The sequence below is a fragment of the Coloeus monedula genome (genome assembly GCF_965178545.1).
Source record: "Coloeus monedula genome assembly, chromosome: 3".
NCBI classification, from domain to species: domain Eukaryota; kingdom Metazoa; phylum Chordata; class Aves; order Passeriformes; family Corvidae; genus Coloeus; species Coloeus monedula.
In genome coordinates this window covers 12,228,657-12,255,700 of record NC_138783.1, presented here as the reverse complement: position 1 = coordinate 12,255,700, position 27,044 = coordinate 12,228,657, and positions in this window count along the sequence as shown.

Genomic DNA, 27,044 nt, shown 5'->3' with positions numbered 1-27,044 from the left:
TATGCTGAGCTTTGTAAATGTGTCCATTTTATACAGTCCATGAAATTCATGCTAATTGATCTGAAAGAAAAAGCAGCTCCCAATCCATTACCATGTCTTCCAAGTGCCTTTTAGGAACCAGCAAAATCAATATGTTTCTGTAAATAAAATATGAACTATATCTGTGTGGTTATAAATTTGATAAAAAGTGGTCAAATTTAAACTAATAACACCTTAATAAAATACATATCTGTATATTGGCAATTATGTCCCCATGGCCACATTTAACTTGGAAAAAAACAACAAACCTATGAAAACAAATACTTTCTCATGGGTTGGAAGTAGATGATCTTTAAATTCCAAACCAACCTATGATAATTTACTATTATGAGAGGGTTTTGCTTTTATGTTTTGCTGTTTTCTAAATGCATTTTAGTGTTGTTATTTTAATTATATTTTAGCTAGGTTGAAAAAAGGCCTACGAACTTATGCATGAACATAAGGGTCTCAGGCAGTCACCTGTGGCTGCAGCTGTGGGCAGATGTGTCTGGGTTTATGCTATCCTGAGTTGTCCCATGCTCTTAGAGTGTAGAGCTCTGTGAGCTCAGCTCTGCACCCTAAGTCCAGCGCTCAGCCAAAGAGCTGCAACTTTACCAGCACACATTTTCTGTAGGAGAAGCTTAGTCTTTGTAGACTGGAGACTTGCCCCATTTTTCCAAGCCCAAAGTTAGTCATGCTTCAATGGAACACCTTTCCATGTCGAAATGCTCCCCGTGGTGTTCAGGCAGCTTATGGGGTGTGTGCTGGTTGCACCTACCAATGCCCACAGCTCTGGCCAGACCATTAGCTATGATGTCCCAGTGCTTGCGGCCACTTTAATTCAATGCTGCTTTTGACTCTTCTTTCTTAACTTCACAAAAAATGCTGCCAGCTCCTCACTAGTGTGTCCAGCCAAGAGATTAATGTCTTGCAACCATGAAGCAACCTATTACAACACATCTGTTCCTTTGTTGCCCATCATGAAGTACTGTTGGCTCTCAGAAATGAAAAATCCTGTCAGACACTTCTATTTTAGTTTCTCTTATCTATTTTTCACTCCGCAAGTCCCCAGTGACTCTTCCAGTTTAACATTCAATTTGCATCCATTTGTAGCTGAAGAAAAAATTATCTCTGTATTTTCAGTCTGCCAGGTGCCTCTAGACCACGGCACTAATCAGTTTATGGGAAGTTTCAGCTAAGGCTGGCCTGTCACAGATGAAGTTATACAGTTTTTATATAAATGAACGAAGGCCAAAACCACCTCCTTTCTTTGGGCAAGTGGTATTTTGGTTTTGCTCACACCCACTGAAATAAAAGCCACCAATCCACAATGCTAACCCTATTTTATTAAGGCATTGGCTCCAAACTGCCCCCTGAATTTTTTTCAGCCAGTTTAATTCTGTGCTTTCTGCTATAGAACCTCAGCAGAGTTAAAACCCCAAGCTGTCTATTAAGACTTAAAACCCATGAATGCTGAACAGTTTTACACATCAATGCTTTTAAGGTACTATGGTTAGCTACATCACAGAGAAATAACTTGCTGGCTTCATTTCTCTCCTGTGGTATCTAATTTCCACTACACAGTATTTAAACATGTTTATTCAGTTATGGGTCTGATAGTTTTAGAACTGGCATCTCAGTATCATTCACATTTTTAAAGCTACCAGTTGCTATGTTTTCACTACATTTTCCAGACAGGAAAGCAGGTTATTTCTGTATTCATCATGTTCAATCCATCCTATCAAGTTAAGTTCCTCAGTGTAGTGGTTTGGTCCAAAATACTCATTACTGCTTACCTTCTGTGAGATAAGAATTAGGAGGAAAGCAAAGGAGGCACAAAACTTGAAAGAATATAAAGAAGTTTATTAGCAGACCTAAAAGAAGAAAGAGGGGGAAAAAAAAATTATACCACACCTTCAGAACACTTCTCCTTCCCCTCACCTTTCTCCCTTCTCCTGCTGACAATGTAAAAAGACAGCACTTGAGATGTTCAGTCTCTTTACCACTTCCGTAATAACCTTGTTCAGTCCATTTAGGAAGAGGAGTCTCTCTTGTCCATGCTATGAAAACATTATCACAATGAGACAGCCGCCCAGGTTGGTTCTCTGCTCGCATGTGAGTCCCTTCCCCCGACTTGCAGCTTTTCCCACAACTGCTTTCAAGGGTCCACTCTTGAATTACTGGGGTACAATTTTAAGGTTGAGCTGTTCAGAAACAAAAGTTCTCTTCACCCATCTCTGGGAGCATTTCACCTCTAAGAAGAGAGGCCCTTCTCCTTCCCTGGGAGCAAAGGGTCCTCCTCATCTTCATCTTTAGGGCTGTCTCTGGGGGCATCTCTAGGAACAGAGATCTTCTCTTCCATTTGGAGCAAGAGTCCTCATCGCTTCCATCTCTCCCTGTTCAAACTTCTCATGAAATTACAGCTGCGTCAGCATCTGCCTATCTCAGCGCAGGTGCTTTTGCTCACAAGTACAAGTTGAACGCTCCACCCCCCGCCTTCATGAAATTACAACGGGATACTCTGATATATCATAGCTTTACAACAGAATTTCAGCTTTAAGCATCTCCTCTTTCTTCTCCCTCAGGTTTTCAGCTCTTCACAGCAATAAAAGGGTTAATCTCACCCCGGCCTTGCAGCTGGAATGTCGCTTATTGCTGTTGGTCAGACGATCTTTTGCTGGACATCAGTGCAGTTTAAGCTGAATCTTGGCTGCACTGGAGAGGGGGGGGAGCCAGGCCAGTCCGTCTGCCCATAGCAGGGCTGGGGGGGGCGGGGGGAGGGGTTCCACGGGTGGAACGGGGCCCATCAGCTCCAGGATGGCCGTGGCCCGGCCCAGCCTGGCCCAAGCAGGGCCTGGCCGGGCCCGCTGGCCCCCACACGGGGCCCCACAGCCACCTGTGCCAGCGCCGGAAACGAGAGAGAGCTTGGGGGGGAGTTTGCCTATTCTTAAATGTGGATCACAGAGGCGGTCAGAATTTAAGTGGCTTAAAAAATTGTCCATAATCAAACTGGCCAGCTGATAGGTTCTGTCAGGTCATAGAGGAGCTGTAAGTACCCCTTTGCAAGAACATCACTTCCGGGACTATGCTTTGCTAACCCATGACACTCAGTGAAATAAAAATTCCCAAGTGGTAGTTCCTTGAAAAGGTGTTTTCCAAAAAGATTGAAAAAACATGACTTGTGCTCTGGTTTCAGAGCCCTGGCAATAATTTAGGCAGCAAAAATGGAACAAGATAACTCCCCAGTAATTTTTCCCTTGTAAGTAGTGTAGAAATATAGGATAAATTAAGTTGAAGGTTACTTGGGATTGGAGCTTATATGGCCCATTCCCAGAATTAGGAACTATTCTCTTTTGATGTCATCTTTCTTAGAAAAAGTAAAATTAAGCAGAAGAAGATTTATAAAGGCATAAACTATGAACTTGTAATAGGATTATAGTTTGTCTGGTATTAGTCCTTTGAAAATTCACCTGTGTCCTGAAAAATATAAACTGCCCCTCCAGAAGAGCACCTTCTGATCAGAAGGAGCAGACAGATACACTTGTGCCTGGTAATGTTCAGCTTCTCTCACAGTGGTTCCAATTTAATGCCTCTTCAGGGTTTTTGTCCCCTTGCCTATATTTCAGAGAAACAAGACAATGTTTGTTTTATCTTGCAACCCTGCAATAAAAATAAATTATTTGTAAGCATCACTTAGTATCACTTTTGGCACCGTATGCCTTTTTCTGTGCTCAGCATAAATCAGTGAATGCTTCATTTTTTAAATTTTAATATTCCTATGATCACAGAGTAACATAATCATTGATATTGGAAAAGGGTCCAAGATTATCAAGTCCAAAATTTGACCAATCATCACCTCGTCAACTAGACCATAGCATTAAGTGCCATGTCCAGTCTTGAACACCTCCAGGGGTGATGAGTCACCTATTTCTCTGACAGTTCCAATGTTTAACAACCCTTTCTGTGAAAAAATTCCTTCTGATGTCGAACCAGAACCTCCCCTGGTGCAACTTGAGGCCATGTCCTCTTTTCCTGCCATTTGCTGCCTCGGTGAAGAGCCCAACCCAACCTGGCTACACCGTTCTGTCAGGGAGTTGTAGAGAGTGATAAGGTCTCCCTTGGGCCTCCTTTTCTCCAGGCTAAACTGCCTAGCAGAAACACTTTCCATTGTTCCTGCAAATAATCCCTCAGCTGTTGTGCATCCTACACTGTGTTTGAAAATATTTGCAAAGCAATGAACTGTAGTTCTTGTTTCAGCATCTTTATTCATTGGATGCACACAGGCCTGACATTGGCTGTGTGTAGAGTTTTCTCCAGTCCTCTGTAGGACTCATTTTCATCCTTGCTGCCACATGCCTCCTTTATTTGTAGCTGTCTTGTGTCCTGTTTACTGTGGTTTTCCAAAGCCTCGTGAGGCTCTGGACAGGCCAAGTGGGCTCAGAATTTCCTCAGTGAGTAAGAGCAAATAGTGACAGGACTGGAGGGAATGGATTCAAACTGACTGAGAGTAGGTTTAGATTAAATGTTAGGAAAAAATTATTTTCAGTGGGAGTGGTGAGACATTGCAACAGGTTGCCCGGAGAAGTTGTGGATGCCCCGTCCCTGGATGTTTTCAACACAAGGTTGGATGGGGCTCTGAGCAACCTGGTCTAGGGGAAGTTCTCCCTGTCCACAGCAGAAAGGTTGGAACAAGATGATCTTTAAGGTCCCTTCCAACTCAGGCCATTCCATGATTCTATGAGGTTGGAGTTCAGAAATCAGGGCCAGTGTCAGAGTGGTGACCAGGTGATGGAGCTCTGTCTCGCAAGTAGGTATCACAGATGTGATAACCCTGTTGTCAGATGAATTAGAGCACTAATCACTGCCATTAGCGCCAGTGTGCCTTTCTTTTCTTGCCAAATTCTAATGGCTTCCTAAGTGATTATTCCTGAACTCTTCCAACAGTTTCTTTAGGGGGGACTTATCTGGTCAAAGAGAACTCTGCAGCAAAGATATCTACAACAGTGTTAGTGATTTAGACTGTGCAATTACAGAAAATACACACTTCTAGGGTGTACTTCACCTTACTCTAACGTGGTTTCCTTAAATAGATTAGACATATTCCAGAAAATCCTTCTCTCCAGTGCCTGTACAAACCATGCAGGGAAACAGGAACAACCTAGGTATCTGAAATCAAGTAAGGTCTATTAGTATTTCCAGATTTCTTTGAAGGACTCACAGCAAAGTATGCCATATAGTCTTATATCAGTAGTACGTTTGTGGTGATGTGACTTTTTTTTATTGCATTTTTGTATGTTCTCTGTACCCCGATGGTTCATCCCTACCTTCCCCACTCCCACTCCCAGTTGGTTTGCCCCAGACCCAAGCCGCTCCCCTGGTGCTCCCTATATGGTTGTTCTCCTCCCCTTGTTCTGGCTCTTTCCCTATCAATCACCCAAACCCCTCCCATTGTTCCCGAAAGTTCAGTGTCCATCACCTGAAACCTCCCAGTTTACCCTTATATGGTCCCCGTCAATCCCCCGAGGTCCTGCCTCTCTGGATACCTCCCCTCTTGGAAATCCCTTAAACCTCCATGCCCCGTTGGGGCATGTGATCCCTTTCCCTCCACCCCTTGAGGCTATTGGCCTAAGTGAATGTCTATCCCTGTCCCTATCCCTCCCCTAAGGACCTCTGCTGGTCCCCTGTTAAGCCTTCCCCATGGTAATGCCTCCCCTTATAAGGTATCACCCAGAGTTGCTTGAAGCTTGTTCTCTGAGGAGACCATTCAATAAACTTGGATTATCTCCTGTGGCAAGCCTCCTTGCTACTTTTTATCCTCTCCCTCGTCAGGACTGATGACAGCCACTGTGCCTGGAGCTTCAGCTCCCCTGGGTTGAGCTGAACTCCAGGGGAGCAGCTTTAAAGCCAAGAGCCTCCGGCTGCTCCCCGCTCCTGCCGCACACCACTGAAGCTAGCCTGGACAGTGGTCAGTGGGGGTCATTGCAACATACGTTCTTTCATGTTTTCACTTCTCTCAAATCTTCTGTGTTTCAATTTTTTGACATGGAATAAAGAATGTGCACGGTTTGTATAATAAGCATATCTCCTGCCCACTGTAGCTGAAAAAGTTGAACACATGAGTGTCGGGACCAGATATGTAGAAAAATAAAATTACTTTCTGCGTATCTTCTGTTTTGATGATGCCTGTGGCTTGAAGGGGCAGCATAGGGCACTGTTTAAAATCTGTCCAGCTGTGCTTCACATTTCAAAGAGTATTTGTTATATCCCTGCTATGCCTGGTGTTCAGTGATCAGCCTGGAGAAGAAAAAGCTTCATGGTAACCTAATTGTGGCCTTCCAGTCCCTGAAGAGAGTTCACAGGAAAGATGGAGAAAGACTATGTACAAGAGCATGGAGTAACAGGACAAGGGGGAATGGCTTCAAACTAACAGAGAGTGGGTTTAGATCAGCTATTACAAAGAATTTCCTTGCTGGGAGGATGGTGAGGCCTTGGCACACATTGCCCAGAGAAGCTGAGGCTGCCCCATCCCTGCAAGTGTTCAAGGTCAGGTTGGGTGGAGCTCTGAACAACCTGGTCTAGAGGAAGGTGTCCCTGCCCATGGCAGGAGGCTGGAACCAGATGACCCATAAGGTCCCTTTCAACACAGACCATTGCATGATTCCATAATTCTAAGAGATTTGCAGAAAATATGCTGTTTTTGATGTAGTTCAGCTAACTGGGCATGACAACAGTAAGAGCTACACTCTTCCTGGGGAGGAGGAAGAAAAAGCCCTTGGCCCCTTTTGCCTACCTGTGCTATTTCCAGTCTGGTCCTAACGCTTTACAGGAGGGGTTTGCAGTGTCTTCAGTGTAAGAGAATTGTTGGGGGAGCCATTAATGTGCCAAGACCCTTCCCTGCTGAGAGGAGTGGAGGATTTCTTGCCCAGAGAACGGGAGGGTAGACGGGGGGGCCTTTTCTCTTTTCTGCTTCACCAGCAGCAGAACAGCAGTCGGGTAACTATCTACAGCACAAGCAGTCCAACTAACTTCTCACTCTGCTGGAAGCGTGACAAGAAAAGGTGAAGAATGTTCTAGAACACAAAAAGAGACAGATGGTGTGTTAAAAAAAATTAGCGGCAGCAAATCTCTCTAAAAGGCAGTTGGGATTTACCCAGAAAGAAACTGAAAGAGCCAGAGGAAGCCAAATTACTGCTGCTGTTCCAATTTTATGGATGCACAGTTGGGTGAACCTTCAAAATAGAGGGCCAGAGTCTTCCCTGCATGTGTTTCAGTAGAGATGCCAGTAGTGAATTTAGCAATCAATCAGTAGTCAAGGCAAGGCGGTCCAAATGTAATGTTTGTATTGAATTTTCTGGGCAGGGGTAAGATGAGGCTGAGGGTTTTCTCTCTCTTTCCTTTTCTCATGTCTCCAATTTAACTGTTGGAAGATTCTCAAAGCAATACATCTGTGAATAAGGTAGATGGGATGCTGAGAAGTAGAAGTTTATTAAAGCTATTGGATTGTGCAGGTAACTGATAAGGAATCCCATCCAAATACTGTATTTCTCTTTGGCCTGTGCTAAATGCTGAGACAGGGAGGATTTTCCCATTTCTGCAGAACTACCAAGGCCCTGTTTCTGCTCCTAGTGTTTTAATTCCAGTAGGTAAAGCATGTTAACAAGAACAGCAGTCTCTCAAAGGGAAAAAAACTGTTGAATTCTGTGACAATTACATTTGCTTCATTGCAACGAGGTTCACCATGCCAGTATGTATAAAACAAGATGCAAGTGGCAAAGCTGTCATCCATGCTTGCACAAAGGCCAACTTCTAAATCAGCAGCAAATGGTCAGAATGAGAGCCTTGTGGCTCAGATCAGAAAAGGTGGCACTGGTTGCTAGGGCAGCATGGACAGTATTGAAGGATGGTGAATGAATAAAATATGTTCGGGAATTTAGTTACTGGTGCTGTAGAAGAAACTGGGGAAACCTTGTGGAAGGTCACTGAGCCATCACATGTGTAATGGGAACTTTTAGAGGACAGAATCGAACCCTTTATTTTTTTCAAACACAGGATAGAATTGAAAAGGTAGAGCCTGTGCACAAACCAAAGATGCCACAGCCACCTGCTATGATGATCACCAAATCCTGCAATTGGTCACATTGAAAGGGACCACAGTGGGTTATCTGGTCCAATACCCCTGCTCAAGCAGGTTCATCCCAGAGCACATGGCACAGGATTGTGTCCACATGGTTCTGGATATCTCCAGTGAGGGCCTCCACACCCTCTCTGGGTGATCTGTTCCAGTGCTCGGTCACTGCACAGTGAATTTCTTCCTCATGTTCAGGTGGAACTTCCTGGGCATCAGTTTCTGCCCAGGGCCTCTTGTGCCATTGTTGGGCACCACTGAGCAGAGCCTGGTCCATGCTCTGACCCCTCCCTGCAGACACTGACAGACACGGATGGGGTCCCCTCTCAGTCACTGAGTGACTCAGCAGAAGTCAGTATCTCCAGGCATTGGGTCTGCCTAGGCAAGGTGCACAGGACTGCTTTGTGATTATCTTAAGAAGAATTTCCCATTTGGGTCCAGTGACCTGTGTTAGTTCTCCTGTGCATGGTATCTTGGTTATAAGGCCTTTTTGTACATTGCCTTTCTAGAGAAGTCTAACCAGTCACACAAAGACAGGCTGTTTCTAGAGGAATGCAGTCAGGGGCAAGTACCTGCAATTGCCTTTTAACTTCACCAGTAAAAAAGAAATTACTGTTTCACATTGCAGTACTTCATCACACCAACCAATCCTCAAAAATAAAGCACCATGTGTGGGATACCTGCTTACCTCAACTGAGAAACTTTAACTGGAGAGGAAGAATTGGGGATGCTGAAGATGAATCTCATAGCAGCAAGGCCACAGAAGCAATACTTAGGAAGCTCAGAAGATGGAAAGTGAAACAAGTCGTGGAGGTACACTGAAACTGCTGTTGCTCTAGTTGTATTTGCTGACAGACCACAAATCAATTCACAGTGAATTTGCAACCCCAGTTAACGCATGAGGCAAAGAACCAGGTTCTCACTACCTGAAACCTGATATGGAAAACTGTTCCTTAGAAAGAGCACAGTCTCTCTGGGGATTTTAATATTCACATGTAATCCTGGCATCAGCATGCTTGCCAAAGAAAGTGCATTTTCTTGGACAAGCATCACTTTATAGTCTTCAATACAAATACAGGGGTCGTATCACTTTGTGTCTGTTCTTTACTCTTTACTCTGCTGTACCATGCACAGACAAAGACAGATGGAATTAACTCTTTGAAGACATTAAGCAGCATTTTCTCTGGAAATGTTGACTTAGATTTGAAGAGATAGGGCAGGGAACCAACAAAAGCTGCCACAGAGCAGAGTGAGCAGCAGGGCTCAGTACAATAGGAATGGGTGGAGTTAGAGGACTGATACAAAACACTCTTTCTCTATCCTTCAAGTCTGGCTGGGAAAAAAAGACACACAAGATGAAAAAGGAATCTCTCATCTGTCAAGTGACCTGGGAGACCGTGAGACAAGTCTGGAATTCCTACCTATTAATGAGTTTGTGATCAGCTCTGCCACTCAGCTAGATTCTGACAGACTTTCCAGGTAAGTGAAAGTCAAATCAGAATTGGCTTTATGAGACAAAGTCCTGTTTCTGTTTCTGACATTAGGACCTCATATCTATTCTATTATTGTTCATGTGAAAAAGAACCAAACTTGACCAGCACTAGAACAAGGACGTGTACACATGGCTACATTCTCCTTTGCCTCCCCCTGCAAAACTTGTTCCAGAATGTGTTTCATCCTGCTGTGTAAATATGGCTGCCTTTGTATGTCCTTAGGTTAAATTTTGATTCAGAACAATTTTAATGGAATCAAGCTGCCTAAAGCTTTGTCCTGTTTTCTCTCTCCAGATTTTAATCTCTCCAGTTTCATTATAACAAGACTAAATGTACGTGCCTAAATGTGACATTTCTAAAGCTTATCTAAAGCAGACTGAAACACCTTTTGAGACAGAAAGCAGTCATCTGAAAATGCTGATCTACATTTCTGGCCAAGAAGGAACAATAACTCTGTGCTTTCCCAGCATCAGTTCACTCCAGCACCAGTTCACAGCACAGGGCTTATTTGATTTTCACTGATTGCCAGCAGCCTCAAGGGGCCAGCTGCTTTAGCAGCTGGAGACCAGCCAGGAGTAAAGTGGCCCTGGCCACCAGCCCCCGTGCTGATGGCAGGGGAAGGAGGTGCACAAACTACTGCAACAACTGCTCAAAGATTGCTGAAATGGAGCAGAAAACCAGCAGCTGCCAGCTACTCTAGTTTTAAGGTCAGCTTTGACCCAGCAAACTGATGCAAAACTGTCCTCCTGCTTTGGTGGATCTAGCTCCATGCATGAGCTTCCTTACACTTCTTTTTCCCTTATCTTGTTATATTGGAAGCATAAAGTGGTTGGCTGTAAGGAAAAAAAAGCCTCCAATATATTTGCTTACTTTCTAAAATCAATTCAACTTAAAATTTGTTTGTTTTCTGTGTGTGTACTTAACTTCCTTTTCTTAATCCAGGGAATAAAGCCCGTAGAAGGGTACTTGTGGTGCTTTCTTAACAATATATGAGGTTATTTTAAGGGTCAAAGTAGCTTTCCTTTTGAATGCCACACTTCGGAGTAAAAATAAAAAGCCTCTTTTCTAGTATTATAGGCACACTTAAATATTGTTTTCCATGAACTTCCAGTTATTAGTAAAAGTGGCATTCTCACACTAAAAGATGTTACAAAGTAGCTATGGGTCAATTGACAACAGCAGACTTACACCAAAAAAACATTTAAACAGGAAGTTGTGTGTACTTCAGCAGATTCTTAGTAAATCACCTGGTAAATTACCCTATTGTAGCTAAGCTGGGTGAAATTGTTTCAAAACATATTTGCCCAAATTTCATCTTTTGCAATAAACCTTCTGCAGGCCTCCAGTAAAAACACTTTTTTTGCCTTTTTGTCTCAAACCTATATATTAAACGTGTTGCTAGAACTCTGGCCAAAACCTGAAAAATGCAAGTCTCATTTTTAGTAGAAATACAATAGCAACAGTACTGAACTGTTCTGCAGTATCAACAGTGCTTAAATCTATTCAGTTAGCTGCCTTCATACGTCTCTAGATAAATACTCTTGAAATAAAATTTTACCATTAGTTGTTATAGGCTAGGGGATTTGCTTGAACCTGAATTTATTTTTGTGACAGTTATTTGACCTAAGTGAAAAAAGCCCCTCTATACATACAAGAAGTGGGTTTTGTCAATGGGTAGTTTGAATAAGATCTTTTCATCCTTTTCAGAAGGATTATTATACATAAATATTTTACAAAATAACCTAGTCCATTGACAATTTAAGGTTCAATGTGTGTGCTTTGATAAATACTATAAACATTCTAAAAAGTTATTCAAAAGAAGATAATGAAATGCCAGATTTTGCACATTTTCAAAATTTGAATATTAAAAGATGTGCTTTGTTAACGACAATTGATTTATGCTGATTCAGGAGTTGGCCCATATGGATATTTTCCATGTGTGTTCCCATAAGTTCAAAGATACTGTTAAAAAATTCTTAAATGGAAAAACATCACAATATAAATAGATGGCTTCTTTCCCTCACCTATGCACGTACAAAACCAAGGTAAATATGGAAAATGCACTTTCTAAATACGTAAACACACTTAGATGTAAAATCTAAGGCTTTGTGCACCTAGACAGATGAAATCCTGAGCACCTTTGGGATCCTAACATTTCTAAATACCTTTGTTGTCAGAGGAAACCTATACTTTCAAGCAACCCTTCACATCAGTCTATGTGCACTTCAAAGGTTTCTGTCTACCTTTTGAAGTGCACTATCCATATCCAACACTAAAGCTTTTCTAAGTGGAGACTGGCAGCTGCAAAAATAGACTGTAAATCTGGTTTCAGCCAGACTGTAAGTAGATTTAAAGACATATTTTAAAAAGTCCTGAGAGCCTGTCTTGATTACGGTGCCAAGAATTTCTACCTTGACATTTTCACTCAGTAACTCCTTTCCCTAGTGGCCCATCAGAAACCTCTCTGCTCCTCATCACCTCCCCTTAATGCTTCTTAAGACAAAACAGGGCTGGAGATGAAGTCCCTGATGTATAATGCCTCCAATGAAAGGCTGGAGAAAATGGTCAAGGCATTATCTGTAGATAAAAACACAAGTATTCTTTCCACATGCTGCTGTGTGGACGGTAATAGGAACAAGATAAACGCTGTGTGCTTGTGTCTGTAATTCTGTTATAGAAAGCAGCTGCTGTGGACTGCGTTCTTCCATTCTTACTCAGAAGCTTCCTCTGCTGCTTCTGTGCTCTGCACTGGAGTCTTCAGTCCACAGCATTTTGAAGGTACAGAACAGCACTAGGAAACTGGGAACCTAAGTCACTTCTTTCTGTACCATTAGATGTCAAAATGCTTTACAAAGGCAGCAGATGTAGTTACTTCACAATACAGCTGTAAAAATAAAGGTATGCCATAGACACACACAATCTCTTTGAGGTTGAATTGATCTCTTTAAGCCCACCAAGGACACCAGTGTCAGAGCAAGGAACAGGACCTTGCAGTTTAGGTGCCCAAAAAATTATTACACCAATGAATCCGTGGTGTTTTTTTAGTCTATGGCATCTGGTGTTCATAAAGAACACAGGTATTTGTTACAGCTTGAAGTTTCTCATTTGAACGTCTCAAATCCTGGCCTTCTGAACCCAAACACCATACAGTGACTGTCAGCCTTTTCCATAAAATGAGTCTCTGTTACTACATAAACCATTTTGAGAGTGTTTTCCTCTGTAGAAGCAGATGGGATTTTTGCAAAGCACCTACCAATGACCATCAACAGGAAAAACATGTCTCATTTATTGAGACTGAAAGAGCAAAAGAACTTCTGGATCCCTCTTTCTCAGAGTTTGGTTTAATGTTGTATTTAAGTCTGTTATGGTTCTCTGTTTGATTGTGATGTTTGGCACAGTTAGAATCAGCATATTCTGGAAATGTACAATTATTTTGAGCTAGATCACCTTAACAGACCTTTGAAGGAATGATGTCAGATAACTTTGTAATATGTGGGGCCCACTTACATTGAGCTTGTCAAAATTTTAAATGGATGAGTGTCAGTGCTGGCAGGAGACTTGGCTTCTTCCTGGAAGAGTATTTTATTTTGGTTTATGTAGCAAAAGAGAAGGAAAATGAGAAGAGCAGTTAAGACACTCTGGGTAAACCCAAAATAGTTTGAAAATACCCTGGGAGGTTGATGAGATATTGAAGTGTTGCTGTTTTTTTTCTAAGATGAGAACAAGAAATTATTACTTTTGATACCTCTGCCAGTAGCTTGAAGCTCTTGCTTCTCATTCCTTCCTGATCAGTGTTTTAGAGAAACTGTTCCAGTTCCTTCCTGTGGTCTTACTGATTCCATTTTTGGTAGAGCTCTATAGCAGTGCAGGATTTATCCCCAATTAAAGCACTTGCAAAGACAGTGTATTACATTCACGAAAGTTTTGGCTTACTTTTCAAGATTTACTGTGAGGTTTTAATATAAATATGGAAAAACAAGTCTGCCTCGTTTTTTGTTTATCTTTTATATTTAGCATTACAAAATCCATATAGTGTTTAGTCCTGTAGTGTTTTCATAGAAAAAAAAAAGTCTTAATGTTTAAACAGTACAGAATAACTTACCGATATTAATATTTGCATTTTTAATAAGTAGTGTCATGATGCCCAAGACTTGCTACTGAAAATTAATTTTCAATGAAGAAATTATTTATAGTAAGAATACACTGGAGGAACAGTAACATCTGGCTTAATTCTTTGATTTCCATTCTGATAAGGCTGTAAAATCTAATAAAATTAATTAGTAACAAAAAAGCAAGCATCCTAGAATGTTTGGAGAGGTGGAACCTCTGTACTATAACTGCCTTGTCTAGATCCGCCTTCCGGTGTATTTATTGCATTAAAATGTAACAGTTCACAGTAATGGAGAGGTGTTGTTTTTTCCTTTAAAAAAAATTATAGGACACCCACTCATCCTGTGCCTGCTAAGCTGTGCAGCTTCTCCCAGAAAGGGATCAAGCCATTTCAATATCTCTTAGCCCTTGTTCTCTGCTGCAGCCACTGAAGGCTTGCTTCATCTCCTTGGTGCACTTCCAGAGAAATATCTCATCTCCATCCTTCTCTTGGATCTGTTGGTGTCCTTGATTTTCCCATGCTTTCCTGTTACTCCCTAACCTAAGTATTGTGAGCCATCCTCTCCCCTAAAGTCCTCTTTTTGTTAGAGTAGGTACAGGGTATTAGTTGTGGGACCAGGGCTCTCAGCCAGGCCATCCGCCCTTCTAAACTGGGGGCTGGGATCTTGGCACAGGAAAAATGTGGACCTGTTGGAGCGAGTCCAGAGGAGACACCAAGATGATCAGAGGGCCGGAGCACTTCTCCTTTGAGAAAAGGCTGAGAGAATTGGGATTGTTCAGCCTGGAAAAGAGAAGGCTTTGGGGTGATCTAATTGTGGCCTTCCAGTACCTGAAGGGAGCCCACAGGAAAGATGGAGAGAGACTATTTACAAGGGCCTGGAGTGACAGGACAGAGGGCAATGGCTTCAAACTGACAGAGTAGGTTTAGATTAAATGTTAAAATTCTTCCCTGTGAGGGTGGTAAGGCTCTGGAACAGGTTTTCCAGAGAAGCTGTGTCTGCCCCATCGCTGGAAGTGTTCAAGGCCAGGTTGGATTGGGGTCTGAGCAACTTGGTCTGGTGGAAGGTGTCCCTGCCCATGGCAGTGGGGTTGGAACTAAATGATCTTTAAGGTCCTTTCTGATCCAAATCATTCTGTGATTCTACGATTTTCAAGCTCATGTCTGAAAATGCACATGCATATATATGTGCACATATGTGCAACATGCCCTGTGTAATTCAGGTGAGCTCCTCTCAGCTTGACATTATCTCTGTAAGGCCTGTGCAGAGCTCAGCAGGCAGCAAGGGGGAGCAAGAGGCTATGGAAAACAACATCTCCCATGCTTGGGGGACGGGCTGTAATTAGAATTTTACTGAACTCCAGCTGATTTTACCAAACTCAAGTGAGTTGTGTCCAGCGCATGTTCAGTGCCCTTGTACTGTAGAATGGGCAGTATGATGAGCTGGGACGTGAGCCCATAAGCCCACACAGCTTTGCCAGGGGGTTTACTAGAAGTGGTAGGATACCACAAGCTCTACAACTGCTCCAACAAACCAGGGTATATCCATTCTCTCCCATGAGCTCCAGTCGAGGCTGCACACATGACTGGCCCTAAGCATGTGTCAAAGCCTTGCTCTCTCTTTAGCAAGCAATTGATGTGCATATTTTTAATAAAAATTATGCAATAAAGTGAAGGAAGCACTAAGCTGTTTTGTTGAATAACAAGCCTGAAATAATTTCCTGGGTTAAGGAGAGAGGTTAAGAATGAAGTACACCCTTGGACGGAAAGTAAATGCCTAGAAGTTAAGCAGTGATTCACCACAGAGACAGGGAGGGTAGTCTGATGATTTGCGTCATCTAAGACCTGTTACTGGTACAGCCTGTAATGAACCAGCTCTTTGGGGATGGGAGTCAAGATCCACGATCTCCATATTCCCTGAAGAATGTCTCATAGAATCTTTGTAGAGTTTTTAAATATCCCTTTCCAGGTTTTGTGCCTGCTGGAAAGCTTTGCTTATTCAGCATCTGGAGGTGTCAGCTTCAAAAACGATGGCTTAGCCCAGAGGCTTAGCAATTAGACCCTGATCCATTAAGATACTCTATCTAAGAGCTCTCTGAACCCACTCCTTGCTCCCTCCCCAGTGCAGTAGCAAGGAAAGTAAGTAATGTGCTTTTCACCTTAATGGTATTTCAAATGAAACATGCAGTTAAGCAGATTCATATTTGCAGGATTCCTTCACATTTCAATTTATTTGAAGAATTCGTTCTCTTCTTTAAGTTTTTAATTATTCCTTGTTTTTTCCTACATTCTACAGCTAATGCTTTAGTATTACTGTCACAATTGTTTTGAAATTTTCCAATCCTGGTAGGTATTTTTGCATTGCACAGAAAAACGTGAACTCTGGACCATTTCCACAAGAGATACTCTGTCATAATCCATGATAATTCTGGTAGAGCAGGAGAAATCAGCAGGCTAGTCCTAGTCAATACATTGGAGAGAAATTGATTACAAATATGTGTCATTAATTTATGCCGGTAGAGGGTTTGTTTATTCTGAAAATTGGGACCTCAGACTGGGCTATGTTTTAATAAGCACTAACAAAATGCTGTCTTTTTTTAAAAATACTCTCAAAAGTGCCAGACATAGTGTGATTCTTGGGGCTGTCCTGTACAGGGCTGAGACTAGGACTTCAGAGATCCTTGTGGGTCCCTTCCAACTCAGGATGTTCTGTGATTCTCTGATTCCATGGTGAGGTTGTACAGCTCATGAACAGAACTCATGACCTTGGGCATGGCCTACAATGGTGGTTCCCCAAATGTGCTCATCATCAGGGATATCTCAAAATCCTTTCCTGAATCCATTTGGAGAAATGGTGGCAATGCTAAAATTTCACCAAAGAAGAAAAAGAATTCAATAAAATTCACAAATAAATGCCATAACCTGAAAGGGTAAAATACAAACATTTTGCTTTAATGACTGTATTTTAGTCAGTACCTAGTGAGAGCATGCTGGGTGTGATGGGTATAGATTGTGGTTACAGCCAGTGTGACAGCACATACTGTGCCTGGAGACACTGATGTTTCCCAAAGCCCCCCAGGCTCAGCCTGCTCTGGCTTGAGCATCATCCTTTTCCTGTTCCCTCCTCTTCAGGAGAAACAAGTACCTGTAAACTCAGGAATTGTCTAGAGCAGTATTGAAACAGTCACCTCTCTGTCGATCCCTCAGTGGGTCACAGAGAGGCAAACACAAAAGCACTTTAATCTCATTTGCATTTTATGTCATCAGAATGTCTCTAGGGTCTCTAACACATTGCACTATAACTAATCCTAAAAGTTTAAAAAAAAAAAAAAGTAGGGCAAGCCCTGCAAAAATAATCATATTAGAACTGAAGTGATGAGATATTTGTATTTAAGGAGGATCATTTTGACATTCTGAGCTTTTATTCTGCATCCCTTTCATGCTTTCAACTTTTTGCTTATAGCCAAGAGGATTACATCTTTTTTTCTTCCTTTTCTGCTGTTAATTTATGCAACATTTGACCCCATAACCTGGGCTTTAAGAAAAATGTTATGTATCACAGGGCACATAATAAAATTGAGGGAATGCGGGTTTTTTTGATAATGGTTTTGTACAAATTAGTATTTTTTGAATGCTGCAAAAAACAGCACTCATTTATATGTGGATAGGAGCATGTGTAAATACATACATCAATGCCTAATGACTGCCCATGTTCATGGGACATTGTGAGTACACACTTGTTTTCTTGAAGTATCCAAAATTCTCTCATTCCTAGTCCAAAGACTCTATTTAGAACTTTTGTTCCTGAAGTGCAAAGTGTTTTCAATCAGATTAATATTTTTTTTTGGAATTCTATTTCATTCAATAGTCTAATACTGTGTGCATCCATGAAAGGTTTCTTGCATGTTTTTCTAGTTTGCTTTAGGAGTGTGAAATATAGGTTGAGTAGTCATTGTTCTATTCTATCAGTTTCTAGACTCTGTAATCTTTTAATAGTCTCTTCAACTCTTATCTATTCTGTTCCTAATTCCTCATTTTACTGCTTTGGTAATCTGATTCTAATGCAGAGAAATCTCCACCTTCCTCACTTTTTAAATTCAATGCAACAATGACTTACCTTTTGGTATAGTTCGTCATTTCCTTTTAGCTGGATTTTTTTTTACTGAACTTTCTTCTGTGCTCAGTTAAAAAAACATTACAGCAGAAATAGCACAATCTGTTGCTAACCTGTAACCCTACCAAAATGTATTACCAAACCTCAAATGCAGAGTAGGGAAAATTTAGGCTGACCTGTGTCCTCTCAAAGTGCCACAAGGAGTAGTGATTCTCCTGAGTCAGTTCCAGTACCTTTTTCTAGGGGCCACTGAGCTGAAAATAAAGCTTTTGACTGAATATCAGCTTAAATCACTAATTGCCCTGTTCATTAAACACCCCACGGCATCAGAACAGGTTTGCTCAGAACTTCCTTCCTGGTTGTAATCCCTTTTCCTTTTCTATTCCTTTTCCCTAATACAGTGTTAGGAAAATGCTGCAAAAGAAATCCTGCTTCCTAAAAATTCTTCCAGTTCTAGCAGCACACAAATCAGCCGCAATTCAGTGGTGCTCTCTGGTCTGATACAGCTGCTGTCCTCCACTCCTCCTGGCCTTTTCAAAGCTGCATTAAAAGTCCCTCACCGATCTTGATAGGCAATTCCTTGCACTCCTTCAGAAACAAACCCCAAATATGGCACATGCCAGTGATAGGGAAGAGAAAAGCAAGCCCAAGAAAAATTTTCCTAAAGGTATTGGCCACTCTAACTCAACCCAGTGGGGATTATAGTAATTGCTCGACTGATAGCAAGAGGTAATAAATCTAAGGGCTGTGTGAGTTCTGAAGAGCTCAAGTCTGTGGAGAACCAAAGTGTCTATGCTTCTTTTCTTGACATAGACAGAGATGAGGCCAGAAATCACCTGCCAGTCATCTGCTTCAGAAAAGAAATGCTGAAATTTCCCAGAAACCTGTGATCTCTTGGCCCTATTGCAATTTTGTCTAATGTCTGCTGGTATTGTGGTCAGTGCTAGAGATGTGCACAGTACAGACAAAGAGAGTTTTGCAACCCAGTAAACAAGTCATTTCTGGATTTTGGAAATAACTGGTGAAGACCAGGAAAACATCTGGAAATTCTCAGGCCATGATACTTCTCCACATGCAAGATTTGTAACATTTTCACAGGGTGAGATTAGCTGTGATTCAGGAATAAAAACAGTTCTGTTCAGATTTTGAGGATTTTTTTACACTAGCATGAAAGCTTCTGAATATTTCTAATTTGCCTGGATTTTGCTTTACTTATCACATCTTGTTGTTATCATAGCTTTCTTTAACAACAGAAGCCAAAAACTTAAAAATAAAACCAAAAGTCTTCATGTAAAGATTTTGTTTAGTGGTTGGTAAGCCTTCATAGTTTCTTTACAGAATGAACACCTCTTGCTTCCTGTACTGAAATTTGCAGCAGTTTTCTTGAACACATCTCTGTCAGATTAACTGAAGCCACAGAATCTGACCAAAATGAAACAATAGCATGTCTTTACAAGCTACTTACTTGCATCTATTTTAAAAAGTTACCACTGCACTCCAGTTAAAAATTGGATTCTTTTCAAACAACTTACCAATGCCTGGCTTATTTTCAAGCCAAAGAACTACAAGTATTATTCACTCCTGCATCTGATTAAATTTGTCTGCAAATATTGCTCAATTCTCCTCTCCCTCAGGTGAGTTTCTGTGATAAATGTCTTTTATCTCTGCTGAAACTTTGGTATCCATCTCTCTCCTTCTAACAAGCCATGTACATTTTAAGAGATATATGTCTTTTCACAAAATGAAATCTGAGGCCGAGATCTCTAGCAATTCATTGTATGGGGCATATTCTATTAATCTTCCAAAATCACAGTTCTATGCATGTATTTTTTTAGCACATCCCAGGTTTTGTTGTCATTATTGTCCTCTGAATTTGCTGGTCAGTGTGGTAGATACTTGGGTCTGTAGGAGGGTGGGAGGAAATTACTTCTTAACTTTAAGCTAGTTTGTGCCTTACCCTGGATTCTGGGAAAGTAATTTCACAGGTGTGGCATCCTAACCATTATCCAGGTTTCTCAGGGTTTGATTGCATCCAGGACACTTAGGAGCATGCTGTCTTAAATAACATGTTTCAAACCAATCAAGGGGAACGTCTGGTAAGAAGCACATCCTACAGAGGTGGGGTAATGCTTTTTTGAGGCCAACTTTCCCTTTTTCCCATAAGACACAGCTGCAGAGGAGCAGGGTCCAATGACAGTCATAGCTCTAGAGGGGATTAGGGACCACCAAGGACGCCAAAGCACCCCCGAACTCTTTTGGGAACTCTCCACCAGAAGACTGCACATGCCCCATAATGTTGTACAAAACATGAAGAATCTCCTTCCTGAGGAGGCATCTAGATGTTCCCATATTAATTCTAATATATACAACCTGATGAACTCTTTTTTTCATGGGCCTTCACCCCCAACAAATGAAGACTGTGACAATCAGTCCAACCACAAACATCAATATTGAAGTGATCAAGTCTTGTCTCTTTACCCTTGGTTGATGATACTCTTCCCCTCCACTATCTCTGTCCTTCCTTCTCTTCCTTATTTTAACTTACATATTTTTTCCTGGTATTCTTATACTTTTCTAGAAAAGAACCAAACCAGCTGCTACCTCCTTTCATTGCAATCACACTGTTTTAAAACAGATCTGTCTCATATGTACACCAGTCAATCAGTGTTGTTTAACTCACCTCAAGGGGTTTATTAACAGGAAGATCAGCTGCCCTGCCTCAGAGGCAGGCTGTAACACACGAGAAACTCTTTTGCATTTTAAAGGCCACTGCTATTTGTTGTCCTCAAAAGGTCAGTACTTCCCACACCAGCAAATATTCCACATAGGATGTAAAAAAATTGACTGGGCACCAACCTTTTCCCAGTTAGTTGACTTGTGGGATGCATGAGTATTAAAAGAGAATAGAAATTATGACTGTGACAACCAAGGTGCCCTCATCCATGATCCAACACCTGGCAGAGTCCACACCAGCACAACATTTCACTGATGTGTCACTGGGGAGGTATGGGTGTGATCGAGGCCACTTGCTGCTGATCATATGTAAGCTCATATGAAGACATTGCTGGGTGTCAGCATAATCCTCCCCTACTGAGTACCCCAAGGGAATGAAGGGATTAAAGGAAGAACAAAAAAGAAATTATCTCAGCCAAGGTTTGAAAGCAGCTGGAGAATCAAGGATGCAAGTGAGAGAATGCTACAATTAAATTTGCTCGTGCAACCTTAATTTACTCATTGTCCATATGTTGAAAAAGCTCAGACAGAACCTTTTTCCATAGGTAGTTTCCCCTTTAAATTGTGCAGAATAGATCTCCTGAGTAACAAAGTGATACGCAGTTGTGTCTAAAAAATACTGAACAGTGTTTCTGCATCTGTTGAAAGGAGTATAATAAACAGAGCAGACTTCAGGAAGGGAATGAACAATATCCGTCCTAAGTGTTTCTGCATGGTGTTCAGTGCATTACTCTAAGGAGCATTTTTACAAGCCTTGACCAGTTGAGACCTTCTCATTTTCCAGCTGGTCAGCTTGTAGTGTGGATATCAGCTTTGCAAAGTGCTGAGCACTCACTTTTGCAACTGGAGTTGGTGGGATGCATAATTCTAATATCAATGTACGGAGAAATTAGTGGGATACAGATCTTAAATATTAATGGACCGTGTCGTGCTGACAGCAGTGTGCAACTACATTTCTAACCCTGGGCCTACCTCAGGATGCTATATGGACCTATATACAAAGGGCTTAACAATGCCAAGTTTCCTGAAAAGTCAGGTTATGTACCTCATACTGAAAACTAAAATTAATAGATAATCAGTTTCAATTGTCTCGTCTAAAAAAAAAATGAGACTAATAGGAGCCCCTTTTCTCACATGAGTAGAATTAAAGTTTATTAAAAGCTGTGAAACACTCACCAAAACCAAAAATATATCTATATAAATGGTGACAGAACTGAAGATAAAATTAGTGATGAGAAAGACTGCTTCAGTTTCAGTGTTCCTGTTTGACTTGCCCTTAGGGTCCTGTGGATAACAAGGTGCACAATGATTTAAAGAAGACAAGTGTTTGCAGGTAGGAAGATGTGAGAGTGGGTGTTGAGATGGCTCTGATGACCTGTTCCTAACTTGAGGCTCTTTGTTCTTGTAAGGCTTTTTCAGGTGCTGACCCACTTCTGGGGAAGACAAGCATGGAGCAGATTCTGGACAGCTCCCCCTCCTTAGATGCCATCAGCATGTACCCCACTGGTACCCTGGGAATGTAGGATGCTTCTCTGCCTTCTCCCTAAAGGTGCCTCTCTCTGCTATGCATGTGCAATTATGAAAATTAAATGGTTTTGTTTTTTCATAGCAGAGACATATGAGAAGCACAACTGAAAGCAACTCTGCCATTTCTTTCAGTCCTTTCTACTAAAGTATCCTTTCCTGGGGATTTTTTTTCCTGGTATGCCATTTCTGTCATGGACAGTTCCAGGTAGAAATGTCATCTTAAGCAACATTTTCATCAATTTTACTATATCTTCTGGTAGGTGTATTTTTCACAAATGATACTTCTCTCCTGAGAGGAGAGTTGGCAGTTCTTCATCTTTACAGCAGTTCTTGACTTTTTTTGTAATTTCTGCCAAGCCAAATTTCACACCATATAGGGGCAATAAATTCTGTCTCCTAATAGATGGTTGGAATTGGAATAGATGTTTCAATTTTAACCTCTACCCTCATCAGCATTAAGAAGTGACTGCTTGCCAATATAAACCACACAGTTACCACAGCTGTTTTCCTGCTCAAATGTTGACTAAAGATGAGCTTCTCAGACAGCATTAAAAGGACAAATGATAGCCTGTTACAGAAATTACTGCATTCTGCAGCAGCAGTGTTCCCTTCTGAGTGACTGGTCCCTAAAGCTGGAGCAATAATTAAATCACTGTAAGATCTGTGTATAAGATAGTTCTCATATATACACTGGTATTTGCCTGTATGATCGATTTAGCTGCATTGTCATCTCCATGGGCACATTCATCCACATCCTACTGCTGTTGTGTTCAGCTAAACAGAGATGAAAGTTGAGGAGCATTAAGTGCACCTGGTGCCCCCCTCCCTCTTCACCCCAGTTGTGTTATTCCTACCTTCTCTTAGCCTCTTAAGTGGGCATTTCTGGTAGGAGAGAGTGCCTTGTATAGGCACAAAGAAACACCAAATGTATACAACCACTACAGTTGGAAAGATATGTCTATGTGCTCAGTACCCTAAAATTTGATCCTTTTTTTAACCCATAGTCTATATTGGCTTCTTGTTCACTTCCTCTGTCCTAATACACAGTTGTACACATACACATGTGCATCTAAATGCTTCCCAGCATCAGATCCTCATCCTGCTCTGCAGAGAGGACATCTCCTGTGAATATTCTCCTGGCTGGTTTTGCTCCAGAATGTAGGTTTCCCACTCATTCACAGCCTCCTCTGCCTACAGTACCTTTTCACCCCTAAGTCACAATCCTGTGCTGTTCTTAGTGCCAGCTTTTGTGTGACTCAGGGTGGTGTTTGGTGCTCTTCTGATCTTTTCCAGGCAGCTTTGGCTGGTCTGTTGTTGAGAGGTCTGACTGGGTTGCTACTTACCTGTTTTCTGGCAATTCTGGGCAGCAAGAGTTTATACTGTTACCCTTTATTACAGAACCAATGATGTCTCCTATAAAATCAATAAAATTATGGGGCTATGAATTAAGAGGCCAGGCAATGGAGATGGGATAGAATATCAGCAGTACTTATTAATACATTCCAGACACTCTTGGCTCAGATATTATTCTTAATTGTGTACCTTCTTCTGAGTGATCTCTTTGCTTTATCATAGTGGGTATTGACTAAATTTTATCCTTCCCCCATAAATTTGTTAAAAAACTGTAAAATAACTAAAGAGTAACTCTAATGCAGTTATACTTTGGTTTACTCCTGTTCCCAACATGGAGATGCTAAGTTCTGAAAAGGAGTTTTCAGCTGCAATCTGTAGGATTTATCTCCAAGAGTGCAGGGGATACAATTAGGTGAGCAGTGTTCATCTGGTCCACTGTGCCATTTAACTCCCAGAAAATCCTTTTACTTCAAGCACAGCTCTCTGTGTAGCTGTCACAGCACTATGAAAAAGAGCTGTTCTGCCTCTGCCTTCACTTACTTCACGTGGGTATGCTGGCAATCAGATTTAGCTGTACATGCATAAGCTCCCAATCTCTTGGCATGATCATCCTGTACAGCTTCCTCAAAATTTCAGCCAGCAAGGACTAGAAATACCGGGAGAAAGGGAATGTTTCACATAGCACTGCAGCCGTCTGTCCAGCTGAGTTAGCACTGACAGGCTCCTGAGAGAGCAAACCTCACCTTCCAGAAGATCAGGATGGAAAATACAGAGGTAGAAGCAAAGAGGTTCTTTCCTCCTTTGCTCCACAAAGGGATGTTTCCAGAAATGACTTGCTTTGATTTACTGAAACAGAATGATAAAGCATTTTGGAGGTTGTAAGTCCCACAATAATGAAATATCAATAACCCCACCAGCTGATAAAAACCATCTTGTAAACAGACTTTACATTTATTTAGGTGATGTAAAAATTTACACTTTAAAGAAAAAAAAAGAGAAAAAGCAAATAAACAAAATAAAAATTAAATTGCATAGCCTATTTTATACTGCAGCACAAAAAATTAATTACATTTTGCTCCTATTTCTCAGTTCTCTGAGAACTATGGCAGTAGACAATTGAATACATCTTTATGTTTTGCTCAATAAATGGAATTGCTGCTAGTGCTTAAGATTTTGATATTCTCATAAAACATCCAGTCTATTGCACCATGGCTTTTTCAATGAAAAAAAAAATCTCTGAAACTCAGAGGCCAAGAAACAAAAAAACCAAACCAAACAAACACCCTGCAAGCATCCATATTTTCAGACATATTTATTTCCTCTATTTTAAAGAAATAATTTCTCATCTTAACCCATTACTACTCCAAGAATTTAGACACATTTCTAAAACTTAAATCAAGTGGCTGAATATGAAAATACAAAGTCATCAAGAACTTATTACAAATCTTGTCAGATTTACACAGGCAAAATCAGACCCTAAGAATTTTGCTATGGTCAAAGCAAAGAAATTGGAAATTAATGGAGGATTTGGCTCATTAATTATTGCAGTGCTACCCTGGATTATACTGAACAGCTCTCCGGGGGTCCCAGTTCTTGTATGGAGGGAGAGATCTGGCATTTCAGACACGAAGATTCACATGTGCATCAGTGAGAGGCATTTGCACAGGTAGTGGTGGGCTTCCCACAGTACTCTCAGGGCAGACAGAGGCCATAAATGGCTTCTTCACCTTAGTGGCTTGTGCATATTTCTAAATATGTGACCCTGGAGCTGGTGCATCCAAGGAGTCTTCCATTCTCAGTGAAGGAGGGTATGTGGAAAATTATCTTGTCCTTATTGAAGATTTCCCTTTCCATTTATGAGACAATTTACTATTTAAACTTATTATTTAAATACGTTCCATTTAGCTGGTTCTGGAGACTATCTCCCAACATTTTAGTGTGAGAATTAGAAATATATTCAAACAGGCATGGTGCATGCAGAGGAAATTTGAAATCATGACAAATACACTACAACAAAAATTTCATTTTGCCAATAAACTACATTAAATTTTCAGGCTTTAATGACGGTTGATATGATAGTGAAGGTTAATTTGTATTTCAGGTTTGCCCATTTTTATGTAATTCATGTTCCCATTGTGCAGGGATTTTGCAATAAAAGGAATATTTGTCATGATGCCTGAGATGGCCACCTAAAAACAGAGACTAGACAAAAATAAGGGAATAAAGGTAGGTATTTATTTGAAAGGCCTTCAAAGATACACCCTGGGCAGGCCAAAGGCTACACCCAAGATGGACCCTGGGTCACGAGTTCTTCACACTTTTATAAGTTTGGTTCATTTGCATATCAGGGTTAATTGTCCAGTTATAACTGACATATATATATATGTCAGTTAATGATGTAATTACCCCAAGTTTGCCCCCCTCTTCAGAGGCTTTTAGTTTATGCATTTTGTGGCCTGGTGTCCTTGAGGTGGATACCTAAAGAGGTTTGTTATATCTAACCAGCATGAGCAAACAGCAGCTAACAAGACACACGAAAATTCAGAGTTAAACACTAGGCAGTACAGGACTTCAAAAATATAAAAGTTAAAACCTAAGGCATCAGTCAGAAATAGCTAATACCAGTCGGTGCATCACAGGCAGTTTATCCCAGTAAGACACCTTGGCTATGTTGATTTCCAACAGCATAAAATTTGAAGTTCAGTGAACTTCACAGTAAAATGAATTCTGGCAGATCCAGACTCTCACCTTGTACATGGAAAACAGGAGAGGCAGGAGAGAGCAAGGGAGGGAAGAAAAGTGCTAAGCAAAAATACCTGTCATCTCTGCTTATCTCTTATCTCCAGAGGGTCAGTAAGTGATAAAGCAGTAGTACAGACCACGTGGGACAAAGAGAGAGAGGAGTGAAAAAGGTTTTCTTTGGAAGGGCTAGAAAAATCTCACAGAGGGAAGTGACAGATCTGCGTATTTAAAGCCTGCATAAAGCAGCAGCTCCACAGGGAAAATGAGCAGCTTTGTGGGACTGTTTGGGAAAAGCAGCAGTCTGGAGGCACCTGAGAGCCCTGCTCTGAGCCAAGCAGGAGCAAAGGCAGCACGGTGGCTGAGTGCCCATCCACACACCTCCAGAGGTGATGGATGGACCCATTGGATTTTAGCTTTGTTGTGGAGAAGTCAGAGCGCTGTGCTGTTTCGTGATGCGACGCTGCTCCATCAGGATCTATGCTCAGTGAGTTAATTTGATGTTCACTAGCTAACATTTGCCTGATATTGCTTAAAAGTCTGCATTTTCTGATATCAAACACCCTCTATCAGTTTAAAATATTAAATTTAGGTTAGGATTAATAAATCCCCCTTACTTCTATGTCCAGAATTTTTTCTGCTGCCAGAAGTCCATGAATAATTGTATTTAGGCAGTTTCATAGCACTGTTGTGAGCAGAAAGGGTCGTGTGCAACAAAAAAACCTCTTTTCCTCTATAAAACCAGTTTTACTATCAAAAATTGAACAATGGCCATTTAGTCTTGCTGAGGGTAGAAATGCACTTTAAAACATGACATTAATTTTTAAATAATGA